The sequence below is a fragment of the Arctopsyche grandis genome, chromosome 2 (assembly GCF_051622035.1).
Source record: "Arctopsyche grandis isolate Sample6627 chromosome 2, ASM5162203v2, whole genome shotgun sequence".
NCBI lineage: Eukaryota > Metazoa > Arthropoda > Insecta > Trichoptera > Hydropsychidae > Arctopsyche > Arctopsyche grandis.
The window spans coordinates 17,295,547-17,314,346 of record NC_135356.1 but is presented as its reverse complement, the minus strand read 5'-3'; the positions used below and the strand labels follow the sequence as shown (position 1 = coordinate 17,314,346).

Below are 18,800 nucleotides of genomic sequence, written 5' to 3'. Positions count from 1 at the left end.
CCAATAATTAGCCCGGATAATTTAGAGTAATAATCGCTATCCTGGATAATTTTGTATTATCCAGTCCACATTTACAATATGAAATAATCCAAGATCTATTTGTGAATATACTATGTACATGTATATTGTATTATTCAAAACTTCATGTATTATATTATGTGTCTATGTATTTTTAATATGTACATAAATGCATTCAGGCATAGATTTTATTCAAAAGAAATGTATAATTTATTTATATAGATATACATATTTGAATATTTAAATCGAGTGGAATTTTCAAAAATATCATGAACATGACTAATCTAATAGTTAACATTTTATTAAATTAATTTGAATAGTTTTATTTTATATAAATTTATTTGAATACTCATTTGTTTTTTTATTAAATTGACTGTCAGGAACAAACAAACATATATAGTAAGTCTCTTATAAAAACTTATATGTATACCAGAATCCGGCGCCTGCGCCCCCTAGGGCTTCGCCCTCGATGCCTTTGCCCTTCGGGGACTTCGAATCCTTTGAATCGAAAAAAATCTAATTATTTGTTCGATGACGTCACTGATTTACGACCCAACGAACAAAGGTTACATACAAAGTCTCTTTCCAAATTATATATTAGATATGTTTTTATTTTTATTTTTTGTTAATCATGAAATATGACTAAATTAGTTTATTAATTACTTTATTACAGTTAATTTCATTTAAAACAAGACAAATATAATAATAATATGAAGATGGTCTAAGTTACAAAGTTAAAAAAAACAAGTAAATAATGTAATTTTGCTAAGTTTTATAAATATTTTAATACTGTAAAACAATTCTTGAAATTCGCCCAATAATCAATTACAAGGCTTTGAAATTTTGGACGTTCAACGATATTCAACATTCACTTATTATGACTGTCTTTGATACTATGTAAATATATACATATGTACATATGTATACTAATATAATTTCGAAAGATACTTTGTATGTAAGTTCGTAAACAAAACAAAGTTTCTATGACGAAAATCCAATTGAATATTATATTTTTTTCGATTCAAATAAATTTAATAAAAAAACAAATGAATATTTACTATTAGATTCGCTATGTTTAAGCTGTTTATATTACAAATACTGAGCGAAGCCGGGTAAAACTATATATGTATGTGTAACTACATAAATAAACTAAATGTAATGTGAATATAGTAACTAAATGTAAAAGGAAATATGTATGTCAACATTCTATCATGATATATTGGTTCAAAAAAATAAAGATTTCATATGGATGAGTATTATATGTAGGATGCAAAAGTTGCATTTTGAAAAAAATATATAATTTTCATTTGAAAGAAAATTTACGATTTTCATTTTCAATGACAAAAATAAAATGTAATTTTATAATGCTTAAATAATCAGAATGAGTATTTACTTTATCTATGTATGTACGTAGTAACAATAGATGAAGTTTTGTGATCATGCGAAAATTCGAACTCGAGATTTTGACTGATTCCAACTCAGAATCGATCACTGATCACGTTTTCATGATCTAGAAAATATGTGTGTGTGTCTGTGTATTTTGATGATTTTTTGAAAACCGTTAGTTCTATCGAACTGAAACTTAGTATCAGCTACTAAAATTTTTATCGATACAACGTTAATTTTTTTCAAATTTTTCAGTCGACCGGAAATGGTACCTCCCCTTATACATAGGTGTCCCTTTTAAATTATTTTAATCTTCTTGATATTTATTGTGTATAATACTGATAGTGATATTAAGTAATAAAAAAAATTTGAACAAAATCCGACAACTGGAAGTAGAACTTTTGATTTGTGCAAGTTTCCATACATATGCGTTCAAATTGTATCGAAAATGCTGTCATAGCTATTAGTACATATCGAATTTTGTTTTGTGTTCGGTTCAATATCGAATTTTGTTTTGTGACCTTTTTATATTCCTCAAATACATAGACGATGTCATGGGTTGGTCACATTCGATTATTTTTTTTTAAAATTATTTTAGGTTTACCGGCAATGGTTAACAGATTGGACTGAGTTTTGTTTCACATGTAATATGTAGGTACGGTAAATTTCATACAATAGTATTTTTAAAATATTTGAAATAAAAGTATTAGTTTAGTTTCAAGTTCCGACAACCGGTAGTGGCAGTCTAGTTCGCCTTTTTTCTACTATTTTTTTTACCCTTTAAATATGTGTGCTCTTCTCGAGAAAATTCCAAGATAATTCTTGTAATGGAAATCAATAAATGTTATAAACTGGAAGTTGGATTTCTTCCTATTAGAGAAGTGAAATATGTTGAAACTACACGATTTTTCCACATCACTGAATGTATAAAGCTGAACATTTATGTTTGTATTCTTTGTGTACTAACTTAGAGTTGATAAGGTTTCGGTAAGAATTCGTAAGCCGAAAGTATTATAATAATTTTTTGTGAAATAATATAATTTCATTATTTTATTTTGACCTTTTAAATTATTTATCTTCTTGATATTTTATACTTGTAATATCTATGCCACAATAATAAATAATAAAAAAATCGAAAGCAAAACTTTTGTTTTCTTGAGTTTCCTGAGTTTCCTGATTGAGTTTCCTTATATTAGTGCTAAAACGAGGAAGTTCTCATAGCCGGTATGTTTTCGTCATTATCTAATTTTGTTTTTGACACCTCTTATGTTTCCCAAATACATAAATCAATTCAGAGCTTGATCACATCTGAATTATTTGTTTTTTGGAGTCGGGGGTGGTTCTAAAAAAAATTCTCAAGTATCTTTTGTCAGGTTAATCAAATATCAGCGGATTTTTTTTATCTATATTGTTTTTCAATGTGAGCCTTCCTTTGCTACAATCCCATTTTTATTTTATCCTTTGGAAACTTTGATTCCCATCTTCTTATCTACTCCAAAAGTTAAATTTTTTCTTGCAAGGCGTAAAGTCAAGTTCATTTTGTACACAATAAGGTTCATCAATTCAGCCTGTTATTATTTTATTTGACTTTGATCCTCAAAACAGCATTAGATGTCAGAAAAATAAAAAACGTATAAAAATTGATATTTTAAATATTGGAAAAACCGTCGAAAATTTTTTAGTGCATATGTATAATTGATTTAAATTGATTTGATTTGTTGAAGCGTTTTGTTTTTTAACTAAGATAAGCGAAGGTTTTTCTTAGTTCTCGTTCGTTAGTTTCAAATGATTTTTTTCCAAAAATACAATCATAATTTTTTGAAACTTGTTAAATTTTCAAAACCAATTGTTTTGAAGATGGTTTATCCAACTCGTTTCAAATAATCTTTGTTTTAAACTGCGCTCATCCACATTTTCCTCATTTTGACAATCTTCCTTACTTGTGGGCTTTTGACACGCTCCGTATTTCTTAACAATTTATTTTTTGGAGATCGTACATATGGATTTGTGCGTTTCAGGCAGTTTTGATAGTTTGTCAGTGGCGGAATTACCGTGCCCGCAGACCCCGCAATGCGGGGGGGCTCCACATAGCGGTGCGCCTTTTTCACTGATTTTTTAATTTATTCTGTAATTTCTTTGTAATAATTTTTTTAAAAACTTCTCTTATTTTTCAACCTATTTGCATGTCGTTTTATTGTATGTACTATATATGTACATACATTATTATATTTTGAATTCATCTCATTTACACAATGAGGATTGATCTATGCCAATAGGGCTAGAAGACTTTTTCCATCATTTGAACGTCAGTACCATTTTTCAACCTATTTGCTGAGAATTCTCTCTTATTCTTGTACATATGTATATACTTTTTCAATGAATACTTTTTCAAAAAAAAATTATATGAAGCGTGAAAACCAATAAAATTTACAAATTTATAAATTTTTCGCTGTTAACATTAACAGGTGGGAAGTTTTTAAGGAAAATTCACCATCAGTTACTTTGACCCAGTGGTTACCAACCTACCGGAACCGGCCCAAGGAAAAAATTCACCTGATTTTTAAAAACTAATTTAAAAAATAAAAAAAATTTAAGATTATTAAAATTTTTGATCTGATCGTGATATTTTATACCATATTGATATTTCTCAACACCACGTGATATTTCTCAACCTGGGTCTACGTGGCCCCTTGGGAGGGGAAAATTCTATTTTTGGAGAGGCATATTGAGGAGAGGGGAAACTGTAAGGGTGGCGCAGTCATAATAAAATTATGAAAGTTTTATATTCAAATAAAATCGAAAGAAGAGCTTGAATGTTTTATTTTTCATCAAACTAAATATACGCTTGCATTTCGGAAAATATACTAGATAGCTTGTGCATCCGATGGGGCTGCTTCAATGGTTGACAAATATCGAGCATTTATCGCATATCTGAAAAAAGATGTGCCAAATATTTTTAAATATGGTTGGGAAGACGTTTACATGGGTCTCTTAATATTATAATAAAAACAATAAATTTCATTAAATCAAATCCACTTCGAGATCGTCTTTTTCGACAAACATGTGAGGAAAACAAACATGTAATTTTGACCGCCTTCTATTACACACAGAAACTCGTTGATTATATCGAAGGGTAATCGTGTTGTTATACTTTGGAACAGTATTGTGTCCTTTAACAATTTGGGAAAGAGCAAGAGCAGGTGTAAAATGCGATATATTTTATTTATCAGATATATTGGAGAAATTTAATTTGTTAAACAAACAAGAAAATTTTGCTATCTCAAAATGTGTAAAAATGTAATTATTGCTTTTTATGGAAAGCTCAATTTTTTCCAAATAAATATTGGATGACGTGAGTTAATACAATTTCCATCATTGGCTACTATTTCTAATGAAATAAAAGATGATGATCTTTATATATATGTATGTATATTAAACATTTGAAGCAGCTTCATGAGGATATGCAAGTTAGATTTAATAATATAAATCTAAATATTCTAGATAGGGTGATTGATCAATTTAGTGTGAATGTAATTGATATTGATATCGAATTGCAAGAAAGTCAGATAGATCTGCAAAGTAATATGAATTCACAAGTAATATTTAAACTCAGTATAGATAATTTTTGGATCAGCACTGAAATAGCGAATATATTTCAACGACTAGCTTACATCAGGCACAAAGATCACATTAAATTAAATTATCTTTCAATATATTACTTTCAATTTATTACTTATTTTTAATTTATTACTTTATTGTCAAATTACTATTAATTGTCAATTTATTACTTATTTAACAATTTATTACTTTATTGTCAATTTATTACTTAAATCACTTTCTTATAACGAAAGATTGAAAAGAATGAATCTCACTGCATTGAAGACTAGAAGAATAAGAGGCGACTTAATCGAAGTCTTTAAAATATTAAATAATCATTATAATTGTCATATGTAACTTATTACGTTCAATGACCATACGTCCTCAATTTAAAGAACAGTCCTTTATTTCACTGCTCTGTCTTTTACATTTATTTATATTCTAAAATTGCCCTTTTTTCCTTTATTTTGTAATAATGACTATCGCTAAAAATATTAACGCCAAAGTATTTAAATATGAAATTAATAAATTTTATCAAACCTGTATTGATTACAGTGACCAAAATAAAAATAAATTACCGGAGCGGAGATTAATCAATCTTTACTACGTTTGACCCGCTAAATTCGAATATGACAATGATTTTTGTTGATTTATTTTTGTTTATAAGATGGAAGCGTTTAAAAAATGTGAAATTTTTACAGTTTTTTGACTTTTACAGTCAACTCAAAATCTAGGATTGTTATGCCAGAAGTGAGTATTAGAATCAATAGTCAGATGTTTTTTCTATTGATTCTGACTTTTCAATGCTTTAAAATACTTATAGTTGATTATGGAGTGAACTTTAAAATATACTTCATTTAACACATTTTTTCCTGTGATGTAATGGGCTTATTACGTAAATTTTTTACTTACCACGTTTATAAAAATTGGTTTTCTATCTCAATTTTTTTATATAAATTTACTAATAACAATATGTTTTATTCCAGACGATAGGGAGAATAGTGCAATTACCGTAGTCCATTAAAATAATATATTTATTTATTTTTATTTTTTATTTATACCAGGAAGGCCTAACAGATAACCACAATGCGCCTTCTTGGTCAGAAACATTGTACATTTGATATACATAGGTATTATTAGTATTGTAAAGTAAATACATATCAATTAACATCCACAATGACATTTATGGTCAAATTTGTAAATTTGCACCATTTTTTTAAACAATTCAGCGAAATCCGAGATTGCTGAAAACTCGAAATTTAAGAGAAATTAGGTTGCCAATTTGTTGGAACCATTTCAAGATTATACATATGTATATAACTATGTAGTTGTTTTACCCGGCTTCGCTCAGTATTTGTAATATAAACAGCTTAAAATTGTTTTTTTATTAAATTTATTTGAATAAAAAAATATATAATATTCAACCAATTGAATTGTCGTCATAGAAACTGTTTTGTTTACGAAGTTCCTAACTAAAGATACTTTCATACATATGTACATACATACTTACGTACAAAGTTTCTTTCGAAATTATATATTAGATAGAAAATAGACAATACAAATTTTGAATGAACAAATATATATATATATATATATATATAAATAATGACAAAACAATATACATATGTATATACAATTACACATTATACAATAAATAATAATAATAATTAATTAATCAATGAACCAATTCGAACGGTGATTATCTTTTAAATTTTATAATGCGTAATAAATATGATTACTTAAAATTTTGTATGCTGTTATTTCATAATAAATGTTATAAACTTATAAAGCATTTTTTTAAGTGATCATATTTTATTGTCGTTTATTTGTACAACATTGTACATACATATATAGAAAAATACATATTTTAAAATGAAAAACAAAAAATATGTACGTTGTTTAATGCTACTGTATAGCAGGATTACATATGTACTATGGAAAAAATCTTTCAAAACATTCAATAATATTTTGAGTGGCGAACTCGTGCCGTTGAAACAACATGTATTATATATGTTTTATACAACACATGTATTATATAACCGTTTTGCCTCCCCCTTCAAAACAGTAAAATCTTCAAAAGCGAATCAAATAACAACACATTGGCCTTGTGTGGGAGTCTTTCGTAAAGCTGTAATTTTGTTTGTTAAAGCAACCGAGCAAATGGCTAACCATGACATTTAAATTATGATATAAGATTTTGTATAGCATTTACGACGCTTTGTTTTCAACCTCTAAAATATGAGCTTTATATTAGTTGGATCCTGTATGTGTGTGTGGTGGCCAAAAGCCTCTCTTTTGAGGTGCTCATCTGCCAGACAAGGGACGGATAATCAGAGGAACGCTAATGTAAATCCCAGTGGATCAGTCAAAGAATTAATTGCCAATCAACAAAATAATAAATAAAACTATACGGTGATTATAAAATATGCAAATCGTCTAAAACAGTATGTACAATCTATATATGTATGTACAATGTTGAATGCAGTTTTAAATTGGAGGCGTAAAAGTTTTTCGCAAATTATTAGCCGAGGGCTATTTTTTTTTCGATTATGTATTAGTTAGTTTGGCTTCAGGGATTGTCGGGATTTCGCAAAAGTTCGGTTCGTCGTGTTTTCCGCTCTACTTGAAATATGCAGAAGTCGTCGATAGTTAATTCACCACCGATTTTCACTCCACAAAAGACACTCAACAAACACCCACCACGACAAATATATGCGGGAATGCAAAGGTGACCAGAGGAAAAACCAGAGAAGGTGTGGGTGCGTCCGGGAAAATCCGGAAAAGCGTCCACCCAAGACGAAACCCAAAACGCAGGACTGCACAAAGAAGCAACGGCTTGAAGTGGTGTAATATCGGTGTCGGGGGAGGGTTGTGTGTATGTATGTGTGGGGGTGTACAGGGGCGGGCGTCAGTCGCAGCTGGGCGGCCGCTCGGGCTGTACGTGCCTGGGCCGGGGGGGCGGCTGATCATGCCGCCCACGTACATTGAACACCTGCCGACCACAGTACCGTCATGAACGTCAACAAGGGACGATCCAGACAATAACAGGTAACAAATATTTTATTCCCAATAAATCACTTTCCAGGTAATCATCTATCATATTTCACGAAAGAAAAAACTTCCCTTAAAATATAACAAATTATATTTATAGATAAAAAACATTTTTTTGTTTGTTTGTGTACTTGTTCGTATCTGGTGTGTTTCGGGAGCTACATATGTACATATGTGACAACTTTTGGTTGAATCTCTTTTGAATACAACTTAATTTTTGAAAATTTGTAAAAGGATGAAAATTTTTTTACAATATATGTAAAAATATTTTTATTGCATTTTTGAAACACGTTGAAAATGGCCCTATTCCAAACACTACAGATATTTATATGTATAATTTCAGCATTGTATCAAAACTAATGTATACAATTATAATGAGTTAAAATATTGATTTAAATTTACATTCATATTTTCGCGAATTATGATATATGGACATTTGTATTTTTTTCTCATTTGACGATGATGCAGGAAATTCTTCGATGATAATAGTTTTAAAGGTTACAATGCAATGGCTTGAAATTATCGACTTGTCACTTTTGTTATATATGTATGTATGTATGTATGTACTTACATATATGTGATTGTTTCTGTTTTACGCATTTTTCGGAAAATTGCGCATATTTCTGTGTTGTAACATAGTCAAGTTCAATTGGGTATACGTATGTATGTATGTATATTAATTACACATGATTAGTTGCTATTATTGTAAAATAATATTTACTATGTGATTTTTTACTTTATATTTATGGCGAAATTACAAAATCTTTCATTTTACATACAAACAATATATATCTAATATATAATTTCGAAAGAGACTTTGTATATATGTATGTATGTATGTTTGTTTGTCTAGTTCGTGGAGTCCGTGACGTTCAATTTATTCAAAAAACAAATGAATATTCAAATAAATTTAAATAAAAGAAAACTATTCAAATAAAGTTAATAAAATGTTTACTATTATATTGGCTATGTTTAAGCGGTTTATATTACAAATAGCGAGCGAAGCCGGGAAAAAACACTAGTATACTATATGCATACAACCTTAATCGAAATTATCATATGAAAATTTAAAATACGCATCATTGGTTTTATTTTGTAGCCTGAAGGATAATGCATACATATGTATGTGTGATATATTCCTACATATATGCATATCATAATGACAAGGAACTAATGTATATCTATTATTTGACTTTAGTATGTTTAGGTCGTATAATTCACGCGTAGATTTACAACGGTCACACAATAATAAAATAAAAAAATAACACTCTCTTTATGAATGTATGTACATATGTATACATATAATATACAAAGCACATTCGCTAGTGTGAATGCGTTAGTATAAAATGTATACAACGATGTTTATTGCGCACGCACCGTGTATCGGCGTAATAGCATATACTTATATGTGTTTAAATTCGGGTTTGTTAGCTGTCAAAAAAAATTGTAATAACATTTGATTATTAATTAATAGCTGGAATCAGCTATGCAAATTATTCAATTAATTTGATGAGTCACCCTTGGGCACGTTCCTCATTTCGTACATTAAATTTCGCACGGATTTATTATAGTAATAGTGATGACCTTCACAATATGAATTTATATAATATATATTAGTATATTGCATTATATACATAGGTATGTATGTGTATACGTATGAATGTACTTATATACATACATACATATGTATATACGTGTATCCAGATATTGGAACGTCTTGCGTGAGCGAAGAACATTAAGTTTTATGTGGGTCATAACTAGAGAATCGTTCCCTTTTTTTTTATATTAACATAAATATTTTTCAGGTTGTCAAAAAAATAATAACACGCGAGTGCGATAGATTAAATCATTGTTTTTTTCTTTTGCGTTCGAAATTAAATTTAAAATTTGTTTAAATACGTCCAAGCACCCCGGATGTACGTTTACCGCGAGAGAGTACGAATTTTTTTCGCTTTGATCTGTACTGAAAATTGTATGCATGTTTACACGTTCCCGTTTTGAGATTATGGGTGCGGTATATGAACACGAAGTACATATGTAACATATTTTTGTATTATATATGTATGTATGTATATGCGTGTTTATAATATATGTAAGTATGTGTGTGCATATGAGATAATTTCGCGCTTTTGTGTGCGCCGCTGATATTTCGCACGGTGTTTTGCCGTGAAATGTCATTATGACATTTTATATGTACGCGAAAGCAGGTAATATCTTTACAGTAATAAAATGACATTAATGTATACCGTGCCTAATAGAAAGCGCAGTTTTATCGCGATAAAAAAATAAACGTGTTTCGTTCGGCTTGATAAGTTATAGTGCAGTTTAGTTTGTATGTGGTGCGGAATTTTTTTTTCATTATAAATTGCAACCGCACGAACGACACTGTTTTATGTAAAATTTGCACTCAATTCCATCCAAAATACACATACATATATAAGAATATGCATTGTAGAACCAATTCTTCCAATCAATTTCCAAAAATTTCGTATATGTACATATGTATTTACTTATGTATGTACATATGTATGTCATATCATATACATATGTACTAATGTTCAATAACTATTGTATGTCTGATGATCATCACAATAGATGATTAAATAGTAGAAGTAATTGATATTTATTTATATCTAGGACAAATAATTGACATGTCCGGTAGTATTGAGGAAGAAATAATGAGACTTATGGAATTAGGATGGAGTGCATTTGAATGAATGAATGCGGTTTTTAAATCAAAAATGCCACTTTGCATGAAGAAAAAGATCTTTTATCATTGTGTTTTGCCATTGATGACGTATGGATGTGAAACTTGAACATTGAACGTCAAGTTGCTACACAAGTCCAATGCACTCAAAGAAGTATGGAACGTTGTATGGTTGGCATAACGAGGAAAGACAGGAATCGGAATACATGGGTGAGAAGTATGACAAGGGTTGTGGATATAGTGGATAGAGTAAAGATATATGTATTTAAATGGCAATGGGTGGGCCACGTGACTAGACTAATGGGCGAAAGGTGGAAAGGTGAAAATAAGTGCTAGAATGGTACACGGGTGAATGCAAAAGGGTAAAAGGAAGACCGCAGGGAAGATGGGTAGACGAAATCAGGAAAATGTGTGGGGTGAGATGGATGAGGGTTGCGTAAAACAGAGACGAGTGGAAGCGTGTTGGAGAGGCCTTCAATCAGGAATGAATGGTGAATGGCTGTAGATGATGATGATGATATATACAGTTGTAGATATGGATGAAGATATAGAATTTTTCATATGATAGAACTACTTTGCTGGAAAAAAAAATATTCTGATTTGAATTTTTATTCGACGGAAATTTGGGTTGATTTTATTCTCGAATCGAGTATCGTTATATCAAAATATGTACATTTACATTTACTCCCGTGTGATTTGTCGGGATATAATTCGATAAATTAATTCGGGCAATATGTACATATATATGTATGTATGTATGTATAATATATACCTATATTATACGTATAGTGTATTCCCGTCTGTGTTGTCTAATAAGGGGTGGAAGGCGAAGAAAAACGACCCGGATTTAAATCCAGGTCGAACCCTGGTGGACTCAAATCCAGGCCGGTGTTTTAGATATTGCAATAAAAATTCTTCTTCAGGAAAAACCATATAACATACATACATATTATGTTAAGATCGTAACGGGGCTCAAAATGATTTTTTTTTCATTGACACTGCACCGAGCGACCAATTTGGATTCGGCTTTGCATTTAAACTTTCTTTGTTACTTAATTTATTTTATGTTATTTGGGGACATTTTTGTTGGTTGAATATTTGTTTTATCGACTTATTTATTGGCGAAATTTTTGTCTTATTCTATGAAAACTTTCAATTTACGCATGTAAACTATGTATAAGAATAATTATAATAAAAGTTAACGGTTGAAAAAAATTTAAGATTCGATGAAGTTCGAGCAACCCATCAACTCATGTTGAATAATTCAAAACAGTCATGTATGTATGTATATTATTACATATATATACAATATTGTTTGATATAGTTGATCCGCTGTAGGAAGACGTTTCGGAAAAACGTACATGCTATCCCTTTCACAGCGTCTCGACCAACAACATTTCGTATAGGCAATAGAACATCGTACGTACGTCATGCTATTGGTCAAGATAGGGTGAAAAGGACAGGATGTTCGTTTTACCTAAGGGTCTTCCCATAGTGGATGGACCATAGAGTACGATTGATTACGATGATTAGATGAAATTGAGTGATAAATATCCTTAAAAAAATAAACCATTTTGCATCTATAATAAGAATTATAAATATCAAAATCTTAGCCTTAATCTAACTATTAATTTACATATGTATGTACATATACATTTATAAATATGCGGTGCGCTTTGTTCTACCAACTTGCAATATCTCGAGACATGTTTCTCAACTTTTCGCTTGCTTTAACAAAAGTTCGTATATTGTACACAAAAATTTGTATACATGTATACATATCTTTAGTATACGAGAAATATTGTGATTATTCATAGATTTTTAAGCTATTAACACTACTTTAAAATATTTAAAAATCAATTCTTACAATTTATGTTTATCTCAAAAAATAAGTATTTCACTTATTTTTAGTATGTATATACAAAAGACATATAATAAGTATTTCACTTATTATATGTCTTTTGTATATACATACATATGTTTATACAAATTCGAAGACGAAATCCACCGAAATAGTTGGGAAAACTAGTCTTTAGATATTGCAAGTTGGTGGAACGAGGTAGACCCATAAACATGATATGCACATTCTCTTGAATGTCATTCGATATTTTTTCATAAAATCTCCTAACCTCATACCTATGTATTATTATATGTTAATAATACAGAGATACTTCTCATCCGAGTATTTTTCATTCCGACTTTTCGATTACAGTTATGTATGTATATCAGGAATAATTTATTCCATACTTTGAGTGCATTGGATTAAGTGCACATTCTAGCACTCGGCACTCAAGTTTCGCAATCACAATAAAGCAAATAAGGATCCGTGACAATCGGCTGTATTAACATATTCATATGTATTTTTACAAGCTTTTTACTAGCTTCACTTGTTATTCTACATTGTATATACTTCGACTTCTGAAATACGTATTGTATTTGAAGCAATTTCGATTGAATGTAATATCATTAAATATGTGATGATGCGATATTATTTCTATTTTGAAAAGTAATGGCCCCAAAATTAAAATTTGCACAAGGTTCACGAAAAGCTACATAGTTTCGACACTCTGTCCATATATTATTTATTCATGTAGAAATTCCACAAAAAGTGTTGGAAAATGTTCAACAGCATGTTGAGCTTTTCATATTACCTTTGAAAAAATTATTTTGTGCCATAATGGTGTACGATATTGTACTTTTTTAGTAAGTGAATATTTACTGTTCAATTAAATGTTCATTTTTTGAGATTAGCAGACTCGCTTTTTGAGATTATTAAGACGTAGAATTTCGCTGGTAGTTTATCAGTAGATCGCCAGCTCGGTTGCCGAGTAATTGCATTTTCGATTAGTTTCCCGTCAATTCTTTTTGACGACACAATGCAATCTTTTTGATATGCATATATGCAACGATAAAACAAGAAAGATCGGTTTTTTTTTATCAATATTTACATATTTATTAAAAACAGAAATATACAGTATAACATTATATTTTTGTATATTTTTGCAAAATATTGACATCGGAAAAGTTTCGATATATTTTTTTATCTATTATATATTAATCCCGACTTAGAAATGTGCCTCTACAGGATCCCAAGATGAGACTAAAGATCAAACAATATGTGCTAATCTAATAGTAAGAATTTAAAAATTTTAAATTTATTCGAATGGTTTTATTTTATTTAAATTTATTTGAATATTTATTTGTTTTTGTATTAAATTGAACGTCACGGATTTTACAAACCAAACAAACAAACATACATATGTACATACAAAGTCTCTTTCAAAATTATATATTAGATGTGTATGTAGGTACTTGAAACACAAACAGTTTTTGGAATTAAATAGGTACTAATTTTAAAATACTAAGTAAAGTAGATATTAATTTCATTTATTCTTGTCTTATGAACGTATTGTGAATAAAGAATTGCAGACGAACGGTTTGAATAAAAAATTATGATTTATTAAAATATTTAGTACAAGAGCTGATTACGGACTAACTTAAATTCTATCAGTAATGAGTTTATGTACTTTTTGAAGTGTTGTGAAGTGTTGAAGACATATGTCGTACAATTTTGGTTAGCCAGTGCTTAAGGTGTGCCATAAATAAATGGTGTTACTTATTAAATTAGGTGTGCCACATATCAATGGTGCTATTTATTAACTTAGGTGTGCCATAAATCAATGGTGTGTCTTATCCCTACCGGTAAGTCGTTTTAATTGTTAACATTTATTACACACCATGTGACAATGAAGGAGTCATACATGATGGTGTCATACTAGTGACGAATTGGTGATATCTTAATATAATGGTAGAGGGTTGTCCTCAGCCCTTAACTCGCGCGTATTTTTTTTAAATGTATGATAAACCGTCGCGTAACCAAGCAATATGCTTCCAAAATTGCATTCTACTCAAAAGTTTTCGTTCGACTTTAGATTCTTAGAAATTAGTTGCTCGGTAAATCGCCTGTAGCACCGCCTGCTGTGATAGTTATCGCAGAGAACAATTAGTAGAGATTTATCGCTCGATAAATTGCCCGGCGAGTGATCTCTTTAAGGATTTTTAGCAGAAATGAAAATGTGTTTATTTCCTCGTTGTAACAATATTGTGTCGTGAACATAGTCGGAATGAATAACAGTTTCGTTAATTACGGTACGCGAGGCGAAATCAAATGAAGTTATTCGTCAGCAAAGCTGAGCGAGCGGCTACCTGTTGTTCGCAGTGGAAGTATTATACGTACTACATATGTACATATATATATAGGTATATACCGGAAGTACATAGGTACCGGATATTCCGGGTGGCGGAGGCAAATACTCTCAGATATGACCACAAGTACGCGGTCCACCCAGCGCACGGACAAAAGACATTTCGCTGTAATCACTGCCACCGAATTCACTTCTCCGTCCACACATGCGCAACCACACACATTGTGGTACGGTTAAGCCTTCCCTTCCAACTATCTATCATATTATATACATATGTATGTATGTATGTATGTATGTATGTATGTATGTGTACAGCCGAACTCGGCTATTACGAGACTCGGGGGGCCGACAAATTTCCTCGTAATATCAGCTATTAATTAAATCTATCTAGATTTTTTTTAAATCAGTTAATGGTACTATTTACATCTATATGTATATATATATATATATATATATATATATATATATATATATATATATATATATATATATATATATATATATATATATATATATATATATATATATATAAAATGTAATGTCTGTTTGTCTGTCAAATATTTTGTTGGTTTATGACTTGGTCTTATTGGTATCTTGGTCCATTACTACATATATATATCTCAAAGCCACCGCTAATTGCCGTACCTTTTTGTCGTTGTTCAAAACAATATTCGCTTATTCCCTAAGAAAGTTTGTATCCAATACACATTTTTTTTGATCTTTTATAGAAATTTGAAATTCACAATTTTGAGGAAAAAACATTCATTAAAGGAAACCTTAAAAAGCCGGTTGATCGAGTCAAAAATGCCGGTTTTTGGTTTTTTGAAAGATGTTCAAAAAGCCGTTTAACTTTTTTTTTTTTTTGCTCTCTAGCGTTTTAGTTTGCCCTGTTTCCTGTAAAATAGCCCAAAAACGCCCTCTTTCCTAGAAAAAGCTCGCTCCACCGACAAATACTACTCATTACTAGAGGTAGGATAGTCACAGTGTTATCCATTGTTCCATTGTTGTAAATCCTTTGTAAAAAAGGTTCGGCAAACCTTAAACAATGCATTTACAACCTTTGAACAATACGCGGCACCTTCTGGGTCCAAAGAAGGCAAACTACAAAGCGAGAGAGCAAAAAAAAGGTTCACAATAGAAATGGACAATGGGGCACAGGGTCGCGCCGACCTATACTCAACACTAGAGCGCGGATAGAGAGCGTGCTTTTTCCAGGAATCAGGGCGGTTTGGCTCTATTTTGAAAGCTAGAGTTCCCCAAAAAAATGTTCGGCGAACCTTTAACAATGCATTTACAACAATTGAACAATGAACGGCGCGCTCTGGATCCACTCTTTACTCATCACCAACGTTCCCTCTAATTACTATATCTATGCATGTATGTACATATGTACGTAGTAACAGTAGATGAAGTTTTGTGATCAATCGAAAATTCGAACTCGAGATTTTGACTGATTCGAACTCAGAATCGATCACTGATCACGTTTTCATGATCTAGAAAATATGTGTGTGTGTATTTTGAGTCTTATTGAAGTGAAACTTATTATCGGTTACTTAAATTCTTATCGATACGACGTTAATTTTTTTTAAATTTTTAAGTTGATCGGAAATGGTACCTTCCCTTATAGGTGTTATTTTTAAGTTTTTGAATTCAACTATCTCACAAACAGCTAACCGAATGGGACTGAAGTTTTTTTTACATGCAATAGAATTATAAATTTTATACCTTAATAGTTTTACCTCAACCGGAAGTATTTAGTACTATTGCTCTAGAAGATCGAGGTTATATTATATTTTTCTCGGAAACCTTTTTGGCGTATTAAACTGAGATTTTATATCGAGAAGTTTAAGCTTAATACCAAGTTTTATATAAAATTTGATGAGACCGATTTGATGACACTTTTTTTACCAATTTTTTGCACAATTGAAATTAGCAATACAATAGTCTCAACAAAAATCACGTAGGCACGGCACAAATGTATCTTTAATATGGGTAGTAAATGTATTTAAAATATTATATATTGATGAATTTAGTTGGGACACTAAAAATAATGAAATGTTTATATTATACAATGAACATTTAAATAATTTATTAGGTAATTTCAATAATCGTTTTTTTAGTATCTCTTCTATCGACCCAATATTACGTTAGGTATTACTTCTCTGATTATTCACTACTTATGTACATATGTATGTCACTTTAACAACATGGCTGCTATAACCTAACAAATTTCGAGCGTTCCAATTGAAAGACACTATAGTATTAGCAGATTAGTATTACTACTTATAAGTAGATGTAAAATAATTTAAAATAAATATTTTTATTCACATTTTACGTAATGAACAATCACAGAGAATGGTACTATGGACTAATTAAAAAGTCTTTTCTATTCATACTCTCTGCAATAATATAATTTAGGAATATAAACTGAATATCAAGACTGGCCTCACAATACATACATATGTATAATTTCAAAAAATCCTGCCGTCTGAATGTTACATGCACATATACAAATAATAGCTACCTTTATAATCGGAATCGGACATATATTTTATTTTACATACAAATATATACCAGGAAGGCATAACATATAAACCCTAATGCGCCTTCCTGGCCAATTTCAAACATCGATATACAATGTTTAAAATATTTTTAACGTCTATGGATACATTTTTGATAAACTTACATTTTCGGAGCATTTTTTTAAATATAAATAGTCAAATTTTGAGATGCAGACTCGAAAATTTGCTAGACATTTATGGACAAATTTGCTGCATTTTTATACGATTCAGTGATGTTGAAAAGTCTGAAATTGCGAGAAAATGGGTAAAGGTTGCCGATTTGTTGGAACCGTTTCAATAAAAATCAGATAAATAGGAAACAATCGACCTGGAGTCATAAACCAAGGTCTGTTCAGCAGCAACCAGTGGGACTCGAATTCGTGACCACTATGTATATGCTAAGCGTATATGCTAACCACTAGTCCATGATGCTGGTTATATATGTATGTATGTATGTGGGAGTCGGATCATACATAGTCGCGTGTACATACATACATACAAACGGTCTAAGTCGGAGCTTGTATAAACGTCTGTATTATATTTTTCCCGAAATTGCAATATGCGAGAGAGTTATTTGACGGTCACAACAAATTGCGAGTGCATATGTTCAAAGTGGGGGTGGGTTCGGTGGGCAGGCAGGGTTGGAAGAGGAGCTTCCTCGTCACGCAAGGGCAGCCTTCCTTCCCTTCCTATCCTCCCCTTTCCTCTAGCCCCTCCGTTCTCAGCCGGCTGCCGCCATTCATTTAACATTGTCAACTTTCACGGCTTATCGCCACGCGGCACGCCATTTTTGTCTATATTATAAGGCGAGAGGGGTGGGTGGCCGCGATGGGATGGAGTCTCCACCCCCTTCAGTTATGAGCATTCCTTGAGCGCGTGATTAATAACCGAAAAAGTGAATGGACGGACGGACGTGCCCGCCACTTGTAGGCTTTTAATTGCTGTCGCAAAATAGCCTCCAAGTGAAAAATGCACACGGAGGTCCATTTTAATTACGTAAATATGACTTCTTGATTTGATAAATATTCTATGAAAAGCATATAGTACGAAAAAACACATTCATACATATTTGTTAATTTAATAATTAACAAATAAAAAAATGGGAGGATGGGGCCAATTTCAGTCAGGAACTGTCACAGTAATTTGGAAAATTCAAACGGGAGCTGGTTGATTTTATAATTACACAGATCTTATCGAAGCGATAAGGCTTACTCTTAGTCATCGAGAAAATCGAATAAATTTTTCGATTATTCGAACCACTAGTGAATAAATGGT

The 18,800-nt window shown here is 30.8% G+C and overlaps 1 protein-coding gene across 1 annotated transcript in view; it reads left to right on the top strand.

Annotated features, from left to right (window-relative positions):
• Positions 1–7,911: 7,911 nt before the first annotated feature.
• LOC143922781 (discoidin domain-containing receptor 2-like) overlaps positions 7,912–18,800 on the top strand; it is a 212,969-nt gene continuing 202,080 nt past the window's right edge. Inside the window, exon 1 of the mRNA XM_077446112.1 lies at positions 7,912–8,049. The gene's annotated coding sequence lies outside the window, so the exon portion shown is untranslated. The remainder of the gene's footprint in view (positions 8,050–18,800) is intronic.